General features: G+C 45.1%; 1 protein-coding gene across 1 annotated transcript in view; it reads right to left on the reverse strand.

Moving 5' to 3' along the window:
- Positions 1 to 10,029, reverse strand: part of LOC134936097 (zinc finger protein 268-like) — a 44,355-nt gene extending 34,326 nt beyond the window's left edge. Inside the window, exon 1 of the mRNA XM_063931010.1 lies at positions 9,864 to 10,029. The gene's annotated coding sequence lies outside the window, so the exon portion shown is untranslated. The remainder of the gene's footprint in view (positions 1 to 9,863) is intronic.
- Positions 10,030 to 13,111: the final 3,082 nt, after the last annotated feature.

Here is a 13,111-nt window from a genome sequence, read left to right on the forward strand (position 1 = left end):
TTAATATGCTCTATGGTTAGCAATATAGTGTCCCTGTCTAGGGTATCAATATTTTCAGACAGGGAATCTGACCACGCAGCTGCAGCACTGCACATCCATGCTGAAGCAATAGCCGGTCTCAGTATAATACCTGAGTGTGTATACACAGACTTCAGGATAGCCTCCTGCTTCCTATCAGCAAGCTCCTTTAAGGCGGCCGTGTCCGGAGACGGTAGTACCACCTTCTTTGACAAGCGTGTGAGCGCTTTATCCAGCCTAGGGGATGTCTCCCAACGTAACCTGTCCTCTGGCGGGAAAGGGTACGCCATTAGTAACTTCTTAAAAACCACCAGTTTCTTATCGGGGGAAGCCCAGGCTTCTTCACACACTTCATTTAACTCATCAGATGGGGGAAAAACCACTGGTAGCTTTTCCTCCCCAAACATAATACCCTTTTTTGTGGTACCTGGGGTAATATCAGAAATGTGCAACACATTTTTCATTGCCGTAGTCATGTAACGGGTGGCTCTATTGGAATGTACACTAGTCTCATCTTCGTCGACACTGGAGTCAGTATCAGTGTCGACATCTGTGTCTGCCATCTGAGGCAGCGGGCGTTTTAGAGCCCCTGATGGCTTTTGAGACGCGTGGGCAGGCACCGGCTGATAAGCCGGCTGCCCCACATCTGCTATGTCGTCAAACCTTTTATGTAAGGAGTTGACACTGTCACGTAATTCCTTCCACATATCCATCCATTCAGGTGTCGACCCCGCAGGGGGTGACATCACATTTATCGGCACCTGCTCCGCCTCCACATAAGCCTCCTCATCAAACATGTCGACACAGCCGTACCGACACACCGCACACACACAGGGAATGCTCTGACTGAGGACAGGACCCCACAAAGTCCTTCAGGGAGACAGAGAGAGAGAATGCCAGCACACACCACAGCGCTATATAAACAGGGACTTACACTACAACATTGATTTTCCCTATAGCAGCTATATACACAGTATTGCGCCTAAATTTAGTGCCCCCCCCCCCTCTCTCTTTTTTACCCTATTGAGCCTGTGAGAGGAAATGGCGCCAGTGTGCTGAGGGAGATAGCCCCACCCCGTTTTCGTCTGACTTTTCCCGCTCTTATAATAATAATGTGGCATAATACACATATATAGCTTTTTTGGGCTATATTATGTGTGATTAGCCACCTTAAGGTACTGTAATTGCTGCCCAGGGCGCCCCTCCCCCCCCAGCGCCCTGCACCCATCACTGACCGGAGTCTGTGGTGAGCACAGGGAGCAATGGCGCACAGCTGCAGTGCTGTGCGCTACCTTAATGAAGACCGGAGTCTTTAGCCGCCGATTTCCGTGAAGATCTTCTTGCTTCTGGCTCTGCAAGGGGGACGGCGGCGCGGCTCCGGGACCGGACGACCGAGGCTGGGCCTGTGTTCGATCCCTTTGGAGCTAATGGTGTCCAGTAGCCTAGAAGCCCAAGCTAGCTGCAAGCAGGTAGGTTCGCTTCTCTCCCCTAAGTCCCTCGTTGAAGTGAGTCTGTTGCCAGCAGATCTCACTAAAAATAAAAAACCTAACAAATACTTTCTTTTCTAAGAGCTCAGGAGAGCCCCTAGTGTGCAACCAGCTCGAGCCGGGCACAGATTCTAACTGAGGTCTGGAGGAGGGGCATAGAGGGAGGAGCCAGTGCACACCAGATAGTCCTAATTCTTTCTTAGAGTGCCCAGTCTCCTTCGGAGCCCGCTATTCCCCATGGTCCTTACGGAGTTCCCAGCATCCACTAGGACGTCAGAGAAATACCAATAACATATCTCTCTATATATACTGTATATGCATAATGTGCAGTGTTATTATACAGCAGGGACTCTGTCCTAGGTTATACACATGATACGCTATGGACTATATACCAATAACATCTATCTCTATATATACTGTATATGTATAATGTGCAGTGTTATTATACAGCAGGGACTCTGACCTAGGTTATACACATGATACACTAGAGACTATATACCAATAACATCTATCTCTATATATACTGTATATGTATAATATGTAGTGTTATTATACAGCAGGGACTCTGTCCTAGGCTATATACATGATACACTAGGGACTATATACCAATAACATCTATCTCTATATATACTGTATATGTATAATGTGCAGTGTTATTATACAGCAGGGACTCTGTCCTAGGTTATACACATGATACACTAGGGACTATATACCAATTACATCTATCTCTATATATACTGTATATGTATAATGTGCAGTGTTATTATACAGCAGGGACTCTGTCCTAGGTTATACACATGATACGCTAGGGACTATATACCAATAACATCTCTCTCTATATATACTGTATATGTATAATGTGCAGTGTTATTATACAGTAGGGACTCTGTCCTAGGTTATATACATGATACGCTAGGGACTATATACCAATAACATCTATCTCTATATATACTGTATATGTATAATGTGCAGTGTTATTATACAGCAGGGACTCTGTCCTAGGTTATACACATGATACGCTAGGGACTATATACCAATAACATATCTCTCTATATATACTGTATATGTATAATGTGCAGTGTTATTATACAGCAGGGACTCTGTCCTAGGTTATACACATGATATGCTAGGGACTATATACCAATAACATCTATCTCTATATATACTGTATATGTATAATGTGCAGTGTTATTATACAGGAGGGACACTGTCCTAGGTTATATACATGATACACTAGGGACTATATACCAATAACATCTATCTCTATATATACTGTATATGTATAATGTGCAGTGTTATTATACAGCAGGGATACTGTCCTAGGTTATACACATGATACACATGGGACTATATACCAATAACATCTATCTCTATATATACTGTATATGTATAATGTGCAGTGTTATTATACAGCAGGGACTCTGTCCTAGGTTATACACATGATACGCTAGGGACTATATACCAATAACATCTATCTCTATATATACTGTATATGTATAATGTGCAGTGTTATTATACAGGAGGGACACTGTCCTAGGTTATATACATGATACACTAGGGACTATATACCAATAACATCTATCTCTATATATACTGTATATGTATAATGTGCAGTGTTATTATACAGCAGGGACTCTGTCCTAGGTTATACACATGATACGCTAGGGACTATATACCAATAACATCTCTCTCTATATATACTGTATATGTATAATGTGCAGTGTTATTATACAGCAGGGACACTGTCCTAGGTTATATACATGATACACTAGGGACTATATACCAATAACATCTATCTCTATATATACTGTATATGTATAATGTGCAGTGTTATTATACAGGAGGGACACTGTCCTAGGTTATATACATGATACACTAGGGACTATATACCAATAACATCTATCTCTATATATACTGTATATGTATAATGTGCAGTGTTATTATACAGCAGGGACTCTGTCCTAGGTTATACACATGATACGCTAGGGACTATATACCAATAACATCTCTCTCTATATATACTGTATATGTATAATGTGCAGTGTTATTATACAGCAGGGACACTGTCCTAGGTTATATACATGATACACTAGGGACTATATACCAATAACATCTATCTCTATATATACTGTATATGTATAATGTGCAGTGTTATTATACAGCAGGGACTCTGTCCTAGGTTATACACATGATACGCTAGGGACTATATACCAATAACATCTATCTCTATATATACTGTATATGTATAATGTGCAGTGTTATTATACAGGAGGGACACTGTCCTAGGTTATATACATGATACACTAGGGACTATATACCAATAACATCTATCTCTATATATACTGTATATGTATAATGTGCAGTGTTATTATACAGCAGGGACTCTGTCCTAGGTTATACACATGATACGCTAGGGACTATATACCAATAACATCTCTCTCTATATATACTGTATATGTATAATGTGCAGTGTTATTATACAGTAGGGACTCTGTCCTAGGTTATATACATGATACGCTAGGGACTATATACCAATAACATCTATCTCTATATATACTGTATATGTATAATGTGCAGTGTTATTATACAGCAGGGACTCTGTCCTAGGTTATACACATGATACGCTAGGGACTATATACCAATAACATATCTCTCTATATATACTGTATATGTATAATGTGCAGTGTTATTATACAGCAGGGACTCTGTCCTAGGTTATACACATGATACGCTAGGGACTATATACCAATAACATCTATCTCTATATATACTGTATATGTATACTGTGCAGTGTTATTATACAGGAGGGACACTGTCCTAGGTTATATACATGATACACTAGGGACTATATACCAATAACATCTATCTCTATATATACTGTATATGTATAATGTGCAGTGTTATTATACAGCAGGGATACTGTCCTAGGTTATACACATGGGACTATATACCAATAACATCTATCTCTATATATACTGTATATGTATAATGTGCAGTGTTATTATACAGCAGGGACTCTGTCCTAGGTTATACACATGATACGCTAGGGACTATATACCAATAACATCTATCTCTATATATACTGTATATGTATAATGTGCAGTGTTATTATACAGGAGGGACACTGTCCTAGGTTATATACATGATACACTAGGGACTATATACCAATAACATCTATCTCTATATATACTGTATATGTATAATGTGCAGTGTTATTATACAGCAGGGACTCTGTCCTAGGTTATACACATGATACGCTAGGGACTATATACCAATAACATCTCTCTCTATATATACTGTATATGTATAATGTGCAGTGTTATTATACAGCAGGGACACTGTCCTAGGTTATATACATGATACACTAGGGACTATATACCAATAACATCTATCTCTATATATACTGTATATGTATAATGTGCAGTGTTATTATACAGGAGGGACACTGTCCTAGGTTATATACATGATACACTAGCATACCTCCCAACATCCACAGCAGACAAAACAGGACACTCTGGGGGAGATGTACCATACTTACCTACCCTCCCGGAATGGCCGGGAGGCTCCCGAAAATCGGGTGACCCTCCCGGCCCCCCGGAAAGGTAGGCAAGCCTCCCGCTCTCCCCCTCGGCAGCCCGCAGCAGAGAACGTGCGGGCGGCCCGAGGGGGTCCGATGACGCGATTCGCGCTGAATCGCGTCATCGTAGCTCCGCCCCCCGCTATGCAGCGCCTCGTTTATCGGCACAGCACAGCGGGGGGCGGAGTCACGATGACGCGCGCGCGAAGCCACGCCCCGGAACGCCCATTCTACTGCCGGTCACGCCCCCGAACCGGCTTTCCTGCTGCCGGCCACGCCCCCTAGACACCTACAACCCTGCCTCCTCCCGGAGGGGGAGGCAGCAAAGTAGGTAAGTATGAGATGTACTAAGCCTGAAAAGTGATAAATATCACAGTGATAAAGTACCAGCCAATCAACTCCTAACTGCCATGTTACAGGCTGTGTTTGAAAAATGACAGTTAGGAGCCGATTGGCTGGTACTTTATCACCGTGATATTTATCACTGTTCAAGGCTTAGTACATTTGGCCCTCTGTGAGCTGCTGGCCATGCCTCAGTCCCTTTGCCTCCCAGGAATATACGCTGTGCACATCATCTAAGCAGAACAGAGAGTGACAGGAGCCTCCCAACTGCCCCCCCCCCTCCCCTACCGCAGGACACTGTGGCCCATGGGAGGTATAGCGGGACAGTCCCGAAACTTGGGATTGTCCCACAAAAATAGGGACAGTTGAGAGGTATGCACTAGGGACTATGGGGCTGATTCAGATCTGATTGCCAGGGCGGCTGGGCTGCTAATTTTGCTGTCCTGCGATCAGATAGTCACCGCCCCCAGGGGGCGTGTATATTCGCTGTACAAGTGTGCGATCAGATAGTCGCCGCCCCCAGGGGGCGTGTATATTCGCTGTACAAGTGTGCGATCAGATAGTCGCCGCCCCCAGGGGGAGTGTATATTCGCTGTACAAGTGTGCGATCCTATGTGTACGCCGAGCTGCTAATATCCACTGTGTGCAGTCTCTGCGCAGCCCGGGACTTACTCCTACAGTGCCATCACATCAGGCTGATCGGGGCCGGAGCTAGCGTCAGACACACTTGGGCACGCCTGCGTTTTTCTGGACACTCCCAGTAAACGGTCAGTTACCACCCGCAAACAGCTTCCTCCTGTCAATCACCTTGTGAACACCTGTGCGATCGGATTTTTGGCACTATCCCGTCGCTACCAGCGATGCCCTTTGTTGCTGCCCGATGCATGGGCACATTGCACAGCATACGCATGTGCAGTTATGACCTGATCGCCCGCTGTGCAAAAACACACAGCAGCGATCAGATCTGAATGACCCGCTATATGCCAATAACATCTATATACACTGTATATGTACGGTATAATGTGCAGTGTTTTTATACAGTGATAGCGCTAGGCTCGGTAGCGCAGTCTGGTCACTAATTATCAGGTCACTTCTGGATACCAGGTACCAATGCATTGGGTGAACACTCAAATAAGACAAACACACAGGGTATGTCTCATAAGCATTCTGGTTTACTGTGTTCAAAACAAGCGTATTTATAAGCATACAGTACACATCTAGCCATCGTTGGCCAGTTCATATTTCTGTCCCCAACGGAGGGGGCACACACAACAGTTGTTCAATGTGACTTATGTTCTTTCCATTTTAGTAACAGCCAATGCACAATGTACAGTACAGTATAATGACATCATACATTTCCAATGTACAGTATAGTATAATGACATCATACATTCCCAGTTTCTTCTCCGCCCTGCCAGCATTCTTTATCAACAGCCTATTCAGTGTTCTCAACTTTCTCTATAACCTGCATACAGCTGTCTTTCTGTCCTTGTGGACAACACATGTTGAATATAAGTTGCTGGCTATTTCTGAAAACCAGGGTGTAGGTTTTCTAGCTTACAGTTACACATTCCATATAGTAAGGCTTGCAGTACGTCCAGACCTTATTTAGGCACCGCACACCCATTTCATATATAGAGAAATGGTCTTTGCATTATTATAACCCTATATGGTAGCTGAGCATTAATCTGTCAACAGCAGGGACCCTGCCATAGGTTATACGGGTGGTCTTCAGTATGCCGAATGTCGGGATACTCACGCACAGTATACCGGCACCGGAATCCCGACACCCGGCTTACCGACATATATTCTCCCTCGTGGGGGTCCACGACCCCCTTGGAGGGAGAATAAAATTGCACCGTGCCCGCAGCGTGGCGAGCCCGCATGGGGCTCCCTTGCGCTCGTCACACTGTCTGTATGCCGGCGGTCGGGCTCCCGGCACCGGTATGCTGGTTGCCGGGAGCCCGGCCGCCAGCATACCATACTACACCCGGTTATACACATGATACGCTGGGGACTATATACCAATAACATCTACCTCTATATATACTGTATATGTATAATGTGCAGTGTTATTATACAGCAGGGACTATGTCCTAGGTTATACACATGATACACTAGGGACTATATACCAATAACATCTCTCTCTATATATATATATATATATATATATATATATATATATATATATATATATATACTGTATATCTATAATATGCAGTGTTATTATACAGCCGGGACTCTGTCCTAGGTTATACACATGATACACTAGGGACTATATACCAATAACATCTATCTCTATATATACTGTATATGTATAATGTGCAGTGTTATTATACAGCAGGGACTCTGTCCTAGGTTATATACATGATACACTAGGGACTATATACCAATAACATCTCTCTATATATACTGTATATGTATAATGTGCAGTGTTATTATACAGCAGGGATACTGTCCTAGGTTATACACATGATACACTAGGGACTATATACCAATAACATCTCTCTATATATATACTGTATATGTATAATGTGCAGTGTTATTATACAGCAGGGACACTGTCCTAGGTTATATACATGATACACTAGGGACTATATACCAATAACATCTCTCTATATATATACTGTATATGTATAATGTGCAGTGTTATTATACAGCAGGGACACTGTCCTAGGTTATATACATGATACACTAGGGACTATATACCAATAACATCTCTCTATATATATACTGTATATGTATAATGTGTAGTGTTATTATACAGCAGGGACGCTGCCCTAGGTTATACACATGATACACTAGGGACTATATACCAATAACATCTCTCTCTATATATACTGTATATGTATAATGTGCAGTGTTATTATACAGCAGGGATACTGTACTAGGTTATACACATGATAGGATACAGATATAGCTTTCTCTCCCTATATACACCTATACTACAGATGTAGCCACGCTCATCTATACCGTGATGCATTCCCACATGCGCACGCATTGCTGCATAGTGTGACCGCGCCGCTGTGATACTGATTGCAGCGGGTGTTAGCTCCATAGGGTAACATGGTGTGTGCATGCGTACGCAGTGGACACACTTATCACCACATCGCTGCCGCGATACACAACGATGATCATGGCTACATCTGTATATATAATATACACAATATATATGCCAGTATATGATGCTACATGTATAAATATAATGAGCGCTGTGTATTACACCGCAGGGTCATCCTATCCCCCATCCGCCGCTCGCCCACCTTCCATCCAAGGACCTTATTCAATAAGGATTGCAAAATTAGTGAATCGCAATCTGGCTTATTATGGAGCGGCTGCGCATGAGCAGTGTTTGAATTGCGCACGTGTGAGTAATAATAGCGACAGAAAATGCGTATACACCGTGATCATAATGCAGACGCTGTTTGACTGACAGGAATTTGGCGTTACTGGGTGGAAACCTGCCATTTTCTGGGAGTGTGTGAGAAAACGCAGGCATCCCAGGAGTTTTTAAGGAGGGCCTCTGACATCAGCGATGACCACTTCCAGCCTCTTGTGTCACAAGAATTGTAGCCGACCTTACCTGGCGCAGATAGGAAAAATCTTCCATGTTCCGGTAATAGCGCATGGTTCTGCGATCAGCTGCATACTGCGATGCATTCACAGTTTCTGCAATGGGCGTTATTTCTCAATTGCTGCTCGGCAACTATTTGATCGCAGAAACTGCTTTATATCAGAAATTGCAATCCTTACTGCATAAGGGGCCTAATTCAGACCTGACTGCAACAGCAAAATATTTCTGTAATGGGCAAAATCATCTGCAGTGCAGGGGAGGCAGATGTAACATGTGCAGAGAGTGTTAGATTTGGGTGTGGTGTGTTCAAACTGAAATCTAAATTGCAGTGTAAAAATAAAGCAGCCATTATTTCCCCTGCACAGAAACAGTATAACCCATCCAAATCTAACTCTCTCTACACATGTTACATCTGCCCCACCTGCAGTGCACATGGGGGGGTTATTCCAAGTTGATTGCAGCAGGAATTTTGTTAGCAGTTGGGCAAAACCATGTGCACTGCAGGGGGGGCAGATATAACATGTGTAGAGAGAGTTAGATTTGGGTGGGTTATATTGTTTCTGTGCAGCGTAAATACAGACTGCTTTATTTTTACACTGCAAATTAGATTGCAGATTGAACACACCACACCCAAATCTAACTCTTTGCACATGTTAAATCTACCTCCCCTGTAGTGCACATGGTTTTGCCCAACTGCTAACAAAATTCCTGCTGCGATCAACTTGGAATTACCCCCATGGTTTTTCCCATTAGAGAAAGATTTTGTGTTTGCGATTAGGTCTGAATTAGGGGCTACGTCCCATGTGTCACACATACCATATCTGGTGCCCACAGACGTCTCTCATACACCAGGCACATCGCTCACCTCACTGCCAGTCACCGTCACCTCCTCTCCAATGTTGTCCAATGTTGCTAACTTTAAAATAAAAACAAGCAGCTGATGTGCGAAAAACAAGCCCAGCACCAGCGTCCTCTCTCCACACACACAGGAAACTTCTCCTCCCCCCTCCTTCCCCTAATCCATGTCCTCCACTCTGAGCTCACACACAGAGCCTCTCTCTCACTCCCTGATTGTATTAACTCCTTCAGCTCCTGAAGTGGTGACAGCCCCATAGTAAAGCAGGACAATGCAAGGGTGTGGATCATAGGATCGACAGTGTCTAGGTTGACAATATTTGGGTCGGCAGTCACTAGGTCGACAGTGTAACCCTCCCTTATGTCTGACAAGGTTACTAATTCTAATAATGTGCCTCCACCCAAGCTATTGCTCTAATAACAGACTGCCTGGGATGCCCGACTTCTATCTGTACTTTGTATGTGGGTTTTGTTATCTTATACATATATGTTATACAGTAGCGGATTTTGCCACGGGCAAGCAGGACTTTTGCCCGGGGCTCCGCCTCCCGGAGGGCGCAGGGCGCCATCCGGAGGGCGCCGCACCAGGGCAAGATCCGCTCCTGCTTTGTGTGCCCCCCGCTGCCGCTGCACGCCTGCTGCCCACCGCTGCTGCTTTGAAGGGAAACTAGACGCGTACGCGTCTAGTTTCCCTTCTTGAAGAGGTCCATTACTGCGCGGTGCGCGATGACGTCATCGCGCACCGCACAGCAAAGGTCCTCTCCACGAAGGGAAACTAGACGCTACGTCTAGTTTCCCTTCGTGGAGAGGACCTTTGCTGTGCGGTGCGCGATGACGTCATCGCGCACCGCACATCATATCAGTCTGTACAGGGGGCGTAAAGACCACGCCCCCTGTACGAAGCCACGCCCCCTATTTCCGCCCGGGTCGCTCAGAGCGCCAGAACCGGCCCTGATGTTATACTGTATATATAAATCATATTTTACCCATATACCTGTTCTTCTTTCCAGCTCTTCCAATCAACCTCCAGCAACAATAGTTGGTATTATATTTGTAATATTATTTTACACACCTTATTCATATACTAGTAACTAGGTTCATACCCTCCAAGTGTACCTATTTAATAGGTACCGTACCTTTTTTTATGGTCTGTACCAATTTTTGGCTCTCCAAACTTCCATTGAAAGTATAGGAAAAGGGACGTGGCCACGCCCCCTTTACCCGCGACCACGCCCCTTTTTCGGATTTGCACTGATTTTTCTGTGTAAAATGTTGAAGGGTATGTAGGTTTATGCATACAACCATTTCCTAGCTACCCCACTCTCCTATACAAAACAATTGCATGCAATACACAATACAATATTTGGTGATAACCGCGCTGAATAAGTGACCCGGGGACTCTGAAAAAACCTGAGTTGCGCAAGTTGTGGCCCATAAAGATGATAAACAACAATGTTCTGTTATATTCCAAATATATGAGAGTGTGAAAGTTCCTTTACTGAGTCTGAGGCCACTTTAGAAAATCCTGCTTAGATGTGTAACTATGTAATTCTTTATCCTGGTTATCAGTGTAGCCCAAAATAAATGACATTCCTCTGTTCTGAATGTAAAGTTACATTACTCTGTATCATACTTGCCTACCCTCCCGGAATGGCCGGGAGGCTCCCAAAAAACGGGTGACCCTCCCGGCCCCCCGGAAGAGCAGGCAAGTCTCCCGATTTACGGGGGTCACCCCCGCCTGCTGCGATCAACTTGGAATTACCCCCTATGTCATGAAGTATAAAGACCCAGTATATCTCCTCCGCTGGCTTAGTACAAAGAACTCTAGATCTCATAACATCCAGATGGGTAACGTGACAGTTTTTCTTCATACAGACTCATTTCTGTCTTGATTATTTTCTACATTAAATTATAGCATCAGTCAGCGCCGTAACTACCTATGTGCCAGGCACACAGCGCAGTTACACTGAGGGCGCACGGCGAGCGGCATGTAATGAGTCAAATTGACTCATTACATGCCGCCTCTGCTGGGTGCCGTGCGCCGCGTTGGAGGGAGAGCAGCGCCAGAGGCTGAGAAGGAGGAGGAGGGAGGGGGAATTGAGCCGCATCAGCAGGGCCGGATTAACAATGGGGCGGATGGAGCTGCAGCTCCAGGCCGCCCCATCAAAATAGGCCCACAGCATCTGCTGCATTGCGCTGCTGTACACAGGAATATTTTTCTTTCCTGTTACAGCAGCAGCCTAAGGCCCTGCCCACTGAAACAGCAAACCCCTTTCCCTTGCTTTTCTTGCCCGGGGTTGAAAAGACGGACTTAATAATTGTGCTAATAGCGGCGCAGTGGAAGGCTTCACAGGCCCTCCCTGCGCCGTACAGTATCTGACTCTCCGACTCCAGCGCAGCAGCATCATGACGGCGGTGCATCATCTCCTCTCATCTCCTCCCCCCCCCCCCCCCCCCCGGATCCTATCACATCCAGGGCCCCGTCGCCCCGTCGGGACATCACATCCCGCCGTGAAATGGTAACTACGTCCGCGCCGCCGCCCCATTACCGCTTGAATAACTGCTGTGCAAGTGTGCACTGTATGTAGCAGCCAACCCAGCTCTGCTCCGTGAAGGCGGCCCTGACATTTGCTGTGACTGAGCTACCCAGCAGCTGCTGATCACAGGTGATGGGCTGCAGCCGCTGCTACTCAGAGAAGTGATGTCAGTGTCCTGCAGTGCCTCTGGAAAAGGTATGCACTGCCACTGACTGAACATGTGCCTAATTATATTATCTATATATTATTTATCTATCTAGCTATTCATCTAGTAATGTATTGCTGTCTAGCTTGTAATTTTTTGCCAAATTACTACACACACACACACACACACACACACACACACACACAGACTAGTTTAACAGTCTCCGCCCCTGCTCTGGCTGGGATCAGTACGAAATCCCGCTGTACGGGATCCCGGCGGTCAAAATACTGACACCGGAATCCCAACCAGCACAATCCCGACAAGGGTGGTGAGAGGAACATAGCCCCTTGCGGGCACGGTGGCTCGCTACACTCGGCACACTATTATATTCTCCCTCTATGGGTGTCGTGGACACCCACGGAAGGAGAATATGTCGGAATTGTGCCGGTCGGGATTCTGGTGTCGGTATTTTCCCGGCGGGATCTTGACCGCATTCCCTCTGGCTGGCACCATTTCCTCTACTTCATAGCCCCCTCCACCACCATCTCCAGGTGCGGCTATGATCCCTCTCCCACT

The sequence above is a fragment of the Pseudophryne corroboree genome, chromosome 6 (assembly GCF_028390025.1).
Source record: "Pseudophryne corroboree isolate aPseCor3 chromosome 6, aPseCor3.hap2, whole genome shotgun sequence".
Taxonomy (NCBI): Eukaryota; Metazoa; Chordata; class Amphibia; order Anura; family Myobatrachidae; genus Pseudophryne; species Pseudophryne corroboree.